Here is a 14,608-nt window from a genome sequence, read left to right on the forward strand (position 1 = left end):
TGTGGTTATACATTTCCTTATTGTTTAAACCAGTTTGCTTTGGTGATTATCTGTTACTTCCAGTTGAAAGTATGCTATCTGATGTATCTAATACTTTGTACTGTGAAAGAATATCCAGTAGGAATTAGGTTTTAGCAACTAAATTGATTTGAATTCAAGGAAGAGTAAAAATGTCAATAAAGATGTGAAAGTAGGAGAATCTTTTATGAGATTTGTGATGGAGAGAATCATAAAATATGGCTCATAAGGTATCGTAAATCCCTATAATTTACCTTTCATCTTGCAGTTGCACTGAACTTTTCATTTATTTTTCCACTGACCTCCTAAATATAGTGGTGTCTATTTATGCCTTATCTTTTTGACATCTATAATATTACACCTATTTTCATCCTTGTACATTTTTTTTAATGATTTCTAGGGCGTCATTTTATTTTTCTACATTTATGATAACTTCTTTTAAAATTTGTTCATTGATGATATTTTCTTCTATCTATCCCTTGAATAGTAATGGCTTTCTTTACTTTACTTCTTGGCCTAATTAAAAAATAAAACCTAATTGTTTAGAATAGTTTTAGATTAATAAACAAACTGTCACAATAGCACCCCACACTCAGTTTTTCTATTATTATTATTATCTTACATTAGCATGGGATATATGTTAAAATTAATAAACTAATGTCTATCCATGACTGTTAAATAAAATCCCTACTTTATTCTGATTTCCATAGTTTTTTATCTATTTTTTAAAATTATATTTTATTTTAGACTCATACAGGATACTATATTACCTTTAGTGGTCATCTGTCCTTAATATACCTTTTGGTTGTGACAATTTTTTAAACTTAATGCATTTTTTATGACTTTGATAACTTATTTTGAGAAGTACTGGTTAGGTGTTTTATCTGTTGTCTCTAAATTGGCTTTTGATGTTTTTCCTCTTTAGAATGGAGTTATTTATTTATTTTTTTTTGGGGGGGGGGGGAGAGACCTCAGAGGTGAAGTGCCATTTTCATCACATCATATCAAGGGGACAGATTATCAACATGACTTAGTATTGACATTGACTTTGATCCTTTGGCTGATGTGGATTTTGTAGGGCTCTTCTGCTTTGAGGTTATTTTTCTCCCCCCACCTTTCCATATTACACTTTTTGGAACGAAGGCACTGTATGCAACCCACACTTAAGCGGGGATAGTTTCACTTCTTGAGGGTAGAGTATCTATATATTTTTGGAATTCTTCTGCATGGAAAATTTATTCTTCCCCCACTCTATTTTATTTAATTCATTTATTTAATTGTTTATACCAGTAGGAACTCATGCATATTTATTTTTTATTTTGCTTGGCCTAATTTTTTTAAATTTCTGTAGGTACATTGATGATTTCTAAATACCTTTATCCTAGCCTTTTAGTCTTCCCACCTTCTTTCAGAAAGAGCTCTTTCTGGTCAACTTCCTATTGAACCTTTCCCGTTTGGTCTTTATTTTATTAAAACCTCAAACTAAATGTGTTTATATGGCCTAAGCTTAAACTAATAATTTTATATTTCATCTCCTTCATTTTATGCTTCATTTCTTCTCCCAAAACTGGCTTTTCCATCTGCTTGCTTAAGCTAGAAATTAGTGAAATCCTTCAGTTACCCTTGCCCTTAGTCACCCTCCCTCAGCAGCTTTCATTTGGATTATATTTGTCTGTAGCATTTTTCTAAAACTAGCCTGTTCTATGTCCACACCATTTTCCACATTGCCTGATAGTCATTTTTATAAAATGCAGGTCACTTATTTGAAATACTTCTTATCTCTCATCTCTCTCAGAATCCTTCAATAAGTTCAGTTTCTGGACACTAATTTAACTGGGATTTTGGGCAAATTACTTGGTTTCTCTCTAGCCTAAATTTATTTATTTAAAAAGTATGGATGGAATGATAGAGAACATTTGAAGATTAAAAGTGGTAGTGTGCCTTAAGAGTTTAGGTGTGTGTGGTATAAAGCAGTATGCTCAAAAGATAGTTATTTGTATTATTCTCTGGATTCTTTCAAAGTCCTTAGCATGGCCTTTCATAATTTGGCTCCTAGCCACTTACCCAGCAGCTTCATTTGTGGTTATACTGCCACCATAGGCATCTTATCATCCAACAGTTATCCCTTATTTTTATTTTTATTTTTAAAATATATTTTATTGATTTTTTTTACAGAGAGGAAGAGAGAAGGATAGAGAGTTAGAAACATCGATGAGCAAGAATCATCAATCGGCTGCCTCTTGCACACCTCCCACTGGGGATGTGCCCGCAACCAAGGCACATGCCCCTGACTGGAATCGAACCTGGGAACCTTCAGTTCGCAGGCCAACGCTCTATCCACTGAGCCAAACCGGTTTCGGCAGTTATCCCTTATTTTTTATAGTTTAGGTTTGCCATATACTATTTGCTTTCTGTACCTGTCCCTTCTCACTTGTTCCTTTATCAGGATTGCACTTATCTTTCTTGTCAAACAGGAAAACTGGCTTTGATTTATCCCTTAATATTCAACTTAAATATTCCCACCCATGCAGAGTTAATTTAACTCAGTTTGGGTTAATTGCCCACTGTTATGGCTAATAGAAGGGAATTGGTCTGGAAAAATGTAGAAATGCCACTTAGTATAGGCCTATGGATCAAGAATTTTCCATTTTGTTAGCTAAGAGTTTTGTCTTAGCATATTTCGAGATGTCTATAGTTTCTTATATTTATTGAATTTTTAATCAAGGCTACACTTTTGTACTTGTTTTTTTTTTTTTTTTTTTTTTTTTTTTTTTAAGTTCTCTTCATTTTTCTCTGAAACGAATCTTAACAATATACTAATATATTCCTTTAACATTGTATGGTAATGGTGCGGGTGAAAGGAGGAGATAGAAGTCTCAGTGCATCATGTGAATATATCCATTCCCTGAAGAGCCATTGATGTGTAAAGGCTATATGTAATTTGAGGACTCTCTGAACTTTGTTTTCTAAAGCAGGGAAGTTGACCAGTGTATGTTAGAAAGCATTTCTTAAGTTGAAAACAAAAGGGGTTTCCAAATGTCTCTGAATAACTGAGAAAGCTTTTTTGTTAACCCATATTGTTTCATCTTCCAGATATTCCAAGTAAGCACTTTCGAGTGATGTTTTTGCTTGTTGGTTTTTGGTAGTATTAAAAACTTTGTTCTCATATATAATTGGGATTTCATGTTTGAATTCTGTATAGCAGTGTGTGGACATAATATTGACTCAAATGGTATTCGCTGTTATGGGCACAACTGGTACTAGATTTTGATATTTCTGAAATGATGCAGTTGTAGCTTATCCTATATAATAAAATCCTAATATGCAAATTGACTGCATGGCGGGATGACTGGTCCCTATGATGCACACTGACCACCAGGGGCAGACGCTCAATGCAGGAGCTGCCCCCTGGTGGTCAGTGTGCTCCCATGGGGGAAGCGCCTCTCAGCCAGAAGCTGGGTTCACAGCTGGTGAGTGCAGCAGCGGTGGCGGGAGCGTCTCCTGCCTCGGTAGCAGTGCTAAGGAGTCCTCAGGGAATGTCCACCTGTTGGCTTAGGTGGACATCTTCCAAGGGGTCCCGGACTGCTAGAGGGCGCAGGCTGGGCTAAGGGACACCCTCTTCCTCCAATGTAGGAATGTCGTGCACTAGGCCTCTAGTCAGTAATATGTTATGATGTATGACAATTTTAATTCTTGAGGTCAAATGGAATAGGTGCCTATATAGAAGCATGAGGCTAATTTCCATAAAGAATTGAATATGAGGTATACTGGTAATAAACTGTGCAATAATTATAGTATTTTATCATGTTTTTTTTTTTTTAAAGAAACCATGCCATTATTTATTCAATGAAAGAATTTAAGCTAGGTTAGGTTTTGATTCCTAACCTAGAAAGAACTTCTACATTAAAGTTCCAAGGTGAGTCTTGTATATTTGAGTACATAATTTAGGTATTTAAATATTGTATATTATGAATACTAGAGGCTTTAAAAAATTCCCAAGAAATAGCTCTATGCGGAACTGCTTTGCTTTACTATTATTACAAAATTTTAGCAATGTTTTCCTGAGTTGTAATTTGGGTTTTGTACATGTGGGTTGTGAGAAATAAACTAGAAATCCTGTCTCTGTGGGTTGGATTTTGGTGTGGCTTCAAACAGCAAATAAAATATTTTAGCTTGTATGTGCCAGGTAAAATTTTAAATGGACTTTCCATAGGGTACAAACTTCTGAAGCCAAATAATGTAAAGTGTTTTTATAGTTGCAGACAGACTCCTGTTGACTTACATTTGGTTTTGTCAACTTAGTGGGAAATCAGTAGCTGATTAAGCAAACAGCTAAAGGAATATCTTTGTACATCCTTAGTACAGCTTGTTCCTGTTCACTCTGTGACAAGTTGTTTGGAGAATAGCTCCTCAATGACATGCCAAGACCTGACATTCTACCAGTCTTGTTGATTTTTTCCCTTTATTTTTTAAAATAACAGGTGTTTCAAGACATAGCTTGATTGTTTCAAGAATATTTGAATAATTTAGATTTTTTTAAATTGTACTTAAATAAAGATGTGTTTGTTTTCTTCTAATTTATTTGAAAAATCTAGGAAAGGTACAATGTAGTGCGATTAGGGTGGTCAAATTTAGAAAGGTCTAGGTGAATTTATTGTCTTTAAGCTTGCATTATTCTTATTTATATGACTGGTTGGAGATGTCACATGTAATTTGAGGTTTACATTTGGTTTTATGTTAAGCAAATCTGATCCAGACTCAGCTATCTTCAATGATTTTCTTCAGTGATTTTCCCAGCTGTAAATTCAGAACTTGGCATTGAAAACCATGTGGTTTTGTGTAAGTAGAATTCAGATTGTGATGTTTTCTGTCACTTCATAATTCTAATTTTAGAGTTTCAGATTTTAAAGCAGAATAATTCACTCCAGAAAAGTCGGAATTTGTTATTTTCTATATATTGCCAGGAACATTGATGATCAATGGTTTGAATCATAGTGAATACCTTTTATTAGAAATATGGTGGAGCCTTTTATTTACTCACGAATAGAATTATAAAAATGAATTTTCTATCTTTTATTTATGAAACTACAGGCAACCCTTTGTATTCTCATTATTAAATTTCTTGGAAACACATAAATATTTATGGAATTTTCCTGTACTGGTAATAAAAAGGGAAGAGTGGGGAATAGCTTTGAGCATGAGCCACTTATCGTTTTTTTGCCTTACTTAAAAAATTTCTCCTTTCAAAATATTGATCTTAATTGCACGAGGTTTCAATTTGACTATGGCAGGTCCTGCTAAGTCTTTTTTTGTAGCTAGCTGTATTACCTATTGGTGTAATGCCATTTATCTTCCTATATAATAAAAGGCTAATATGCAAATTGACCAAATGGCAGAACAACTGGTTGCTATGACACTAGCAACCAGGGGGAAGATGCTCAATGAAGGAGCTGCTCCCTACTCAGCTAGAAGCCAGGCTTACGACTGGCGAGTACAGTGGAGGTGGTGGGAATCTCTCCTGCCTCTGTGGCAGTGCAAAATATCAGTCGGACATTCCCTCAGGGCTCCCAGTCTATGAGAGGGTGCAGGTTGGGCCGAGGGACCCCCTGAGTGCACAAATTTCGTGCATTGGGCCTCTAGTCTATAATAATAAAAGTGTAATATGCTAATTAGACCAGACAGCTGAACGACCTTTCTTATGAAGCTGGGACTATTAGGGCTGAGCTCCTTGTATGAATTTCATGCATCGGGCCTCTAGTTAGATAATAAATGCATGAAGGTTAGAGATACATTCATCTTTGTAGTTTGTTATACTTAGTTCCTCACATAATAACATGTGCAGAATGAGTATTATGGGTTTGTTAAATTCAATTGACTTGAATTAGAGGGGGAGGAATTAGGTAAATGGAAAAATAGGGCTAACCAGAGGAAAACTGTGTCTTGTAGTCTTTCTAGATACCTTGTTGTTTTCCTTTAAGTGATCAAGAATAGTGATATTTTATTCACCATTAAAACCCTTTTGACTGACTAGTGAGAAATGGTAGCATGTCCTTGTTCTGTTGCCAGCTAGCAATTTACCTTTCAATAAGCTGTGCTATGTAGTAATTCTGATGGTTAAAAAATGCCATTACTTTATTTTAGGGAATAATACTCATGAATTAATTTGTAGACTAATTCATTTACCTCTCCCATTAAACGTTAATGTGAATTTTGAAAATCTTTAGAGATGTGTCTGTTCAAGTCCTTAGCCTATTTTTAATTGGATTGTTTTTATTTATTTTGTTGAGCTGTATGAACTCTTTATATATTTTGGGAATTATTAAATTAAAAAAATTAAACTTTTTAGTTTGATGTAGTTCCATTTGACTGTTTTTTCTTTTCTTTCTCTTGCCCTAGGAGTTGTATTGGTGAAAATTCTGCTACATGATATGTCTGTGATTTACTGCCTATGTATTCTTTTACGAATTTTTTTGGTTTTGCTACTTACTTTTAAGTATTTTAATCTATTTTCAGTTTTTTCTTGTGTATGGTGTAATTTGGTATTCTAGTTTCATCTTTTTGCATATAGTTTCAGTTTTTTCAAAATTGTCCTAATTTACCCAGCACCATTTATTGAAGGGATTATTTTTATTCCATTGTATGCTTTTGTCTCCTTGTCCAATATTAATTTACCACAAATACATGAGTAGATTCTTAGGGTATCTGTTCTGTTCCATTGATTTATATTCCTGTCCTTATGCCAGTACCAGGTTGTTTTGTTGACAGTGACTTTGTAGTATAGTTTAATATTTGGTATTGTGATCCCTCTAACTTTGATCTTCTTTGTTAAGATTATTGTGCTATTTGGGGTCTTTTTTGCTTCTACATCAATTTCTGGAATGTTTGTTCTAGGTTTGTGAAATAATGCCAGTGGAATTTTAAAATGGATTGCATTGAATGGATAATATGGACATTTTAATGATGTTACTTCTTTAAATCCATGAACATAGTATATGCTTCCATTTATTTGTATCTTCCTCTATTTCTTTTTTTTTTTTTTTTTTTTTTTTTTTTTTTTTTTTTTTTTTTTTTTTTCTTTTTTTTTATTTTTATTTTTATTTTTTTTTTTTTTTTTTTTTTTTTTTTTTTTTTTTTTTTAATTTATTTAATTATTTTTTTTTTACATATTTTAATGATTTTTTTTTGCCCCCCTCCCTCCCTCCCCCATAGCCCCTCCCTCCCCATAGTTTTATGTCCATTGGTTGTACTTATATGCATGTATACAAGTCCTTCGGTTGATCTATTATCTCCCCCAGATCCTCCTCCCCTCCCCGCTGTAATTTGACAATCTGCTTGTTGCTTTACTGTCTCTATATCTATCTTTTGGTTCATCAGTTTATAATGCTCTTTATTATCCACAAATGAGTGAGGTCATGTGGTGTTTCTCTTTCATTGATTGGCTTATTTCACTCAGCATGATGTTCTCCAATTCCATCCAGGTTGCTGCAAATGATGAGAATTCCTTCTTCTTTATGGCAGCATAGTATTCCATTGTGTAGATGTACCATAGTTTTTTGATCCAATCATCTGCTGACGGGCACCTAGGCTGTTTCCAAATTCTGGCTATTGTAGATTGTGCTGCTATGAACATAGGGGTGCATATATCCTTTCTGATTGGTGTTTCTAGTTTCTTGGGATATATTCCTAGGAGTGGGATTACTGGGTCAAATGGGAGTTCCATTTTCAGTTTTTTGAGGAAACTCCACACTGTTCTCCACAGTGGTTGCACCAGTCTGCATTCCCACCAGCAGTGCACGAGGGTTCCTTTTTCTCCGCAACCTCGCCAACACTTGTCGTTTGTCGATTTGTTGATGTTGGCCATTCTGACAGGTGTGAGATGGTACCGCATTGTTGTTTTGATTTGCATCTCTCGTATAATTAGTGACTTTGAGCATGTTTTCATGTGCCTTTTGGCCTTCCTTCTGTCTTCTTTTGAAAATATTCTATTTAGGTCCCTTGCCCATTTCTTAATTGGATCATTCATCTTCCTTTTATTTAGTTGTATCAGCTGTCTGTAGATGTTAGAGATTAAACCTTTATCAGTGGTGTTATTTGCAAATATGTTCTCCCACACCGTGGGCTTTCTTGTTGTTTTGTTGATGGTTTCTTTTGCTGTAAAAAAGCTTTTTATTTTGATGTAGTCCCATTTGTTTATTTTCTCTTTAGCTTCCATTGCCCTAGGGGCAGTATCAGTGAAGAAGTTCTTCTGGCATACGTCTGAGATTTTGCTGCCTGAAGATGCTTCTAGTATTTTTATGGTTTCCCGTCTGATGTTTAAGTCCTGTATCCATTTTGAGTTTATTTTTGTGTATGGTGTAAGTTGGTGATCTAGTTTCATTCTTTTGCATGTGTCTACCCAATTTTCCCAACACCATTTATTGAAGAAACTGTCTTGACTCCATTGTATATTCTTTCCTCCTTTGTCAAATATTAATTGAGCATATTGATTTGGGTTGATATCTGGGTTCTCGATTCTATTCCATTGATCTATATGTCTGTTCTTGTGCCAGTACCAGGCTGTTTTGAGAACAGTGGCTTTGTAATACAGTTTGAAGTCCGGTATTGAGATCCCTCCTACTTTACCCTTCTTTCTCAGGATTGCTGTGGCTATTCGGGGTCTTTTATTGTTCCAAATGAACTGTTGGAGAGTTTTTTCTAGGTCAGTGAAATATGCCCTTGGTATTTTAATGGGGAGTGCATTGAACCTATAGATTGCTTTAGGAAGTATGGACATTTTGATGATGTTGATTCTACCAATCCATGAACATGGTATGTTCTTCCATCTCCTTACATCATCCTCTATCTCTTTTTTCAGTGTCGTGTAATTTTCTGCATATAGATCCTTTACTTCCTTAGTTAAATTTATTCCTAGGTATCTTAATTTTTTTGGTGCGATGGTAAATGGAATTGCTTTTTTAGTCTCTGTTTCTGTAGTTTCACTGTTGGTGTATAGAAATGCCATGGATTTCTTGGCGTTAATTTTGTATCCTGCTACATTGCCAAATTCATTTATTAAGTCAATTAGTTTCTTAATGGAGTCTTTTGGGTTCTTTATGTACAATATCATGTCATCTGCAAATAAGGATAACTTTACTTCTTCTTTTCCAATTTGGATGCCTTTTATTTCGTCCTCTTGTCTAATTGCAATGGCTAGTACTTCCAGTACTATGTCAAACAGGAGTGGCGAAAGTGGGCATCCCTGTCTTGTTCCTGTTCTTAGAGGGAATGGTTTTAGTTTTTGCCCATTGAGTATAATGTTGGCTGTGGGTTTATCATATATAGCTTTTATTATGTTGAGGTATGATCCTTGTACTCCCACTTTGTTAAGAGTTTTTATCAGGAAAGGGTGTTGGATTTTATCGAATGCTTTTTCTGCATCAATTGATATGACTATATGATTTTTATCTTTCAATTTGTTTATGTGATGTATCACGTTTATTGATTTGCGGATATTGTACCATCCTTGCATTCCTGGAATAAATCCTACTTGGTCATGGTGTATGATCTTTGTGATGCTCTGCTGGAGCCGATTTGCTAGGATTTTGTTGAGGATTTTGGCATCTATGTTCATGAGGGATATTGGCCTGTAATTCTCTTTCATTGAGTTGTCTTTATCTGGTTTTGGTATTAGGGTGATGCTGGCTTCATAGAAGGAGTTTGGAAGTGTTCCTTCCTCTTGAATTTTTTGGAAAAGTCTGAGGAGGATAGGTTTTAGTTCTTCCTTGAATGTTTGGTAAAACTCTCCTGTGAAGCCATCTGGCCCTGGGCTTTTGTTTGCTGGAAGCTTTCTGATGACTGTTTCAATTTCTTCCCAAGTCACTGGTCTATTGAGATTTTTAGATTCTTCCTGATCGAGTTTTGGAAGTTTGTATTTTTCTAGGAATATGTCCATTTCCTCCAGGTTGTTCAGTTTGTTGGAATAGAGTTGTTCGTAGTATTTTGTAACAATCCGTTGTATTTCGTTGGGGTCTGTTGTTATTTCACCTCTTTCATTTCTGATTTTGTTTATTTGGGTCCTCTCTCTTTGTTTCTTGGTTAGCCTGGCTAGAGGTCCATCTATCTTGTTTATTCTTTCAAAGAACCAGCTCTTGGTTTTGTTGATCTTATGTATTGTTTTTTTGGTCTCTATGTCGTTTATCTGTGCTCTGATTTTTGTTATTTCCTTCCTTCTGCTTACACTGGGCTTTTCTTGTTGCTCCTTTTCTAACTCTTTGAGTTGTAGAGTTAGATCATCTGTTACCCCTTTTTCTAGTTTTTTGCAATAGGCTTGTAAGGATATGAACTTCCCTCTCAAGACTGCTTTTGCTGTGTCCCATAGATTTTGGATTGTTGTGTTTTCATTGTCATTTGTTTCCAGGATGTTTTTAATTTCTTCCTTGATTTCTCTGGTAACCCAGTCCTTGTTTAATAGCGTGCTGTTTAGTCTCCATGTGTTTGATTTCTTTGGATTATTTTTATTGTAGTTAATTTCCAGTTTTATGCCATTATGGTCTGAGAAGATACTTGATATGATTTCTATCTTCTTGAATTTGAAGAGACTTTGCCTATGACCCAAAATGTGGTCTATCTTTGAGAATGTCCCATGTGCACTTGAGAAGAATGTATATTCTGTGGCTTTGGGGTGGAGTGTTCTGAAGATGTCAATTAATTCCATCTGGTCTAGTGAGTCACTTAGGATCGATATTTCTTTGCTGTTTTTTTGTTTAGATGATTTGTCGAAGGGTGACAGTGGGGTATTAAAATCTCCTACTATGATTGTATTGCTATTAATCTCTCTCTTAATGTCCTCCAGCAGTTTTTTTATGTATTTGGTTGCTCCTGTATTGGGTGCATATATATTTACCAGGGTTATTTCTTCTTGTTGGATTGTTCTCTTTAGTATTATGAAATGGCCTTCATTATCTCTTATTATGTCCTTCACTCTGAGATCTAATTTGTCAGATATAAGTATTGCTACCCCAGCTTTTTTTTCATTTCCATTTGCCTGGAAAACTTTTTTCCATCCCTTCACCCTCAGTCTGTGTGCATCTTTTTTTCTGAGGTGGGTTTCTTGTAGACAACAGATGTATGGGTCTTGTTTTCTTATCCAATCTGTTACCCTATGTCTTTTGATTGGAGCATTTAATCCATTTACATTTAAGGTTATTATTGATAGGTACACATTTGAGGCCATTTTTATTCTATACCCGTGTTCCTTCTTCACTTCCTATTTCTTTATTTTTACAGTAGACCCTTTAGCATTTCTTGCATTACTGGTTTGGTGGAGATAAATTCCTTCAGTCTTTTTTTGTCTGTGAAGCTCCTGATTTCCCCTTCAATTTTGATTGATAGCCTTGCTGGGTACAGTATTCTTGGATTCAGACCCTTCCTTTGCATGACTTTGTATATTTCATCCCATTCCCTTCTGGCCTGGTAAGTTTCTGTTGAGAAATCAGTTGCTAGTCTGATGGGGGTTCCTTTGTATGTAACTTTCTGTCTCTCTCTGGCTGCTTTTAAGATTCTTACTTTGTCATTGTTGTTTGCCAATTTGATTATAATGTGCCTTGGAGTCTGTCTTCTGGGATTCATTTTGCTTGGGACTCTGCGAGCATCTTGGATTTGTGTGGGTTTTTTCTTCTCTATTTCAGGAAAGTTTTCTGTCATTATTTCTTGAAATACTTTTTCCATGTCTACCTCAGTTTCCTTTCCTTCTGGAACCCCTATTATTCGAATATTATTTTGTTTTGTAATGTCCCAAAGCTCCCGTAGGCTCTCCTCCTGCTTTTTAATCTTTTTTTCTAGAAGCTGCTCTACTTGGGTATTTTTTTCCATCTTATCTTCTAGCTCACTGATGCGGTCCTCTGCTTCCTCTAGTCTACTCTTGATGCTTTCTATTGAGTTCTTCATGGTAGCGATGTCATTTTTTATTTCTTCTTGGTTCTTCTTCAATTCCTCATGGTTCTTCCTCATTTCTTCTTGGTTATTGTCAAATTTCTCTTCCATTCTTTTTAGCCAGCCTATGATCATTATTCTGAATTCTTGCTCTGGTAGGCTGCTTACCTCGGGCTCGTTTACTTCCTTTTCTGGTGATGCCTGCTTTTCTTTCATGTGCGGACTATGTTTTTGTCTCCCCATGGCCTCTCTTCTCAGGATGTCTGGTTATGTGGTGTTCCTTCTCCTGCGTTGATTTAAAATTTGAAAATACAAACACTACCTGGTACAACACAAGAGGCACTTAATAGGAATGTACTTACAATATTAATAACCTTTAGTAAAGGTGACCACTAGAGAAAGGCAACTTAGGGGATAGGAGAGAAGGAAGAAAGGTAAAAATAAAATAAAGAAAAATTTTAAAAAGTAAAAATTAAAATTAAAAAAAAATTAAGTAAATAAAATAAAAAAAGAGGGATAAAGAGATAGAAAAAGAGGAAAAAAAGTAATGACAAAATAAAGTTGGAAAACAGGGAAAAAAAGAAAGGAGAGGAAAGAGAAAGAGAGAGAAGAAGCAAACTAAAAGAGAAATGGGAAACAAACTATATATATGTGGAGAAAACTGCCATAGAACAACCACTGAACCCAGCTAATGCCAGTAACAATACTTGGAGATTAATACAAACTACAATATCCCCTATTATTAAGTAAGGCTATGATATACAGAAGTAAAAGATACAAACAAAAACAGAGTATTTTTTTAAAAAAAAATACAAAGCAACAATAACAACACAGTAATAATCATAACAATTTCACTAACAAGCCTAAAAATTCACAATAATCAACCTTCACACAATGCGAAAAGGATAGAGGGGAGAACAGTTTTTCTTTCTTTTTTTTTTTTTTTTTTTTTTTAACTAGTTAATATAGTGCAGAGATTGGTATTTATACACTTGGATCAGGGGTTGGAACATAGGTCTATAAGTATAGTGAGAGTTTTAGCAGGGGGTATACAGAAAGAATGGAGGAAAAACTAAAGCCGGAAAGGGATAGGATAAACCGTAGACTAAAAGGGTAAAGTTTAGCAAGAGAGTGATGGTGTAAAGGTCGAGTTGAGATAGGGTTGAATGATGCTATAGTAGAGATTAAAATAGAATGAAGGTTACTCCCAAGGTAAAATAAAGAAAAAAAATACAATGGTACTGAAGAGGGGAAAAAAAAAAAAAAAATTGCAAAATAGCAGTAGTAATAGTGATGATAGAGATTGAAAAATGTAATAATTAAAAAGGTAAAATCAAGTAAGGAAAAAAAATCGTTTCTTAAGTAAAAGATATAAAAAATGAAGATTAAATAAAAGAGGTAAAAAATGAAAATAAAATAATAGTAAAATTAGCATAAAAATGTCCAGTAGTGGTCATTCACTTCCTCTGTTAATGTATTTGGCACTCCTGATTCTCGGCCCAAAAAGTCTTGCAGTTCCCAGCATTCCACTGCACCTCAGATTTGTAAGGTAATCCTTAATTTTAAGTAGACTATATCTTAGTTATTTGTGTCCATTTATTTTTGATTAATTAAAAGATAAAAGAAAAGAAAAGAGAAGGAAAAAAAAAAAAAAAAAAAAAAAAAAAAAAAAAAAAAAAAAGGGGGGGGGGTGCAGTTTGTAATTCAGCTCTTAGGTGTCAGTGTTACTGGTTTGACCTCCCAGTCTTTTTGGTTGCTCTGGTCTTCTTTCTCTATGGCTCTAGCTGGCAGGGTGCCAGCTGGCTCCCAGACTATCTCTTCTGGTACAGATCCCTTGTTTCCAGGAAGGCAATTTCCCCCTGCAATTTCCCCGGATATGTCCAACTGGGCAGTCCTTCCCTAGTATTCAGAAGCAAGGGGGTGAAGGGGATCAGGCACCAAGGTGTCCAGATGTTCCACCCTTGGCGAAACAGCCGAGATTCTTAACGCTCTGTCCAGTGACCTGTGGCGTTTTAAAAAAGTCCCGCTTCTGGGGAGGATTACGTCAAGCCCAGCACTAGGTGTCGCTGCAGCCTTCTTTGGGTGCTGCTCGGCGGCCGGTAGTGTGCGCTCCCGGCTACCCTGAGGGAGGGGTTGGAGCTCCCCGGCTAACGTAGCCGCCTGGGCCGCGGGACCCCGGTCCCCCGGTCCCCTAGGCTGTCCCCGCAAACTCTGACCTTTCCGTGGGTGACCGAAGAACTCCCCGGATTCCACGCGCCCGTGCCGATTCGGGCTTCTCAGCTGCTTGATGGACCTCCCCGCTGTGTGTTTTTCCAGGCCTCAGGGATGTTCTTCCTTTCCTGGTAAGATGGCGCTGCCTTCTCTCCGCGAGAGCTCGCTGGGAGAGCCGCTGCAGCCGCGGCAGTGCTGGCCTCTTGGTCAGGAAATCTTGTCCAACGGACCTTTCCTTACCTTCCTAGAGAATTCCGAAGCCCCTTAGCTGCCAATCAACATTCCCTGAGCGACTCAGACGCTGTTTCTATCTGTTCTGGGACCAGAGTCAGAACAAGTCCGACTGTTCGGTCGCCATCTTCAAGCTCCGCCCCCCGAGCTCTTCCTCTATTTCTTTCTTAGAGTCTATAGTTTTCTGAGTATCAGTCTTTTACTTCCTTGATATGTCTATTCCAAGGTATCTTATTTT

The 14,608-nt window shown here is 36.1% G+C and overlaps 1 protein-coding gene across 3 annotated transcripts in view; it reads left to right on the top strand.

Moving 5' to 3' along the window:
• The window catches only part of CCDC91 (coiled-coil domain containing 91), a 254,814-nt gene that overhangs the window by 17,136 nt on the left and 223,070 nt on the right, over positions 1-14,608 (top strand). The gene's annotated exons all lie outside the window — the stretch shown is intronic.

Source organism: Pipistrellus kuhlii, unplaced genomic scaffold (genome assembly GCF_014108245.1).
Source record: "Pipistrellus kuhlii isolate mPipKuh1 unplaced genomic scaffold, mPipKuh1.p scaffold_m20_p_3, whole genome shotgun sequence".
In the NCBI taxonomy this organism is placed as follows: Eukaryota; Metazoa; Chordata; class Mammalia; order Chiroptera; family Vespertilionidae; genus Pipistrellus; species Pipistrellus kuhlii.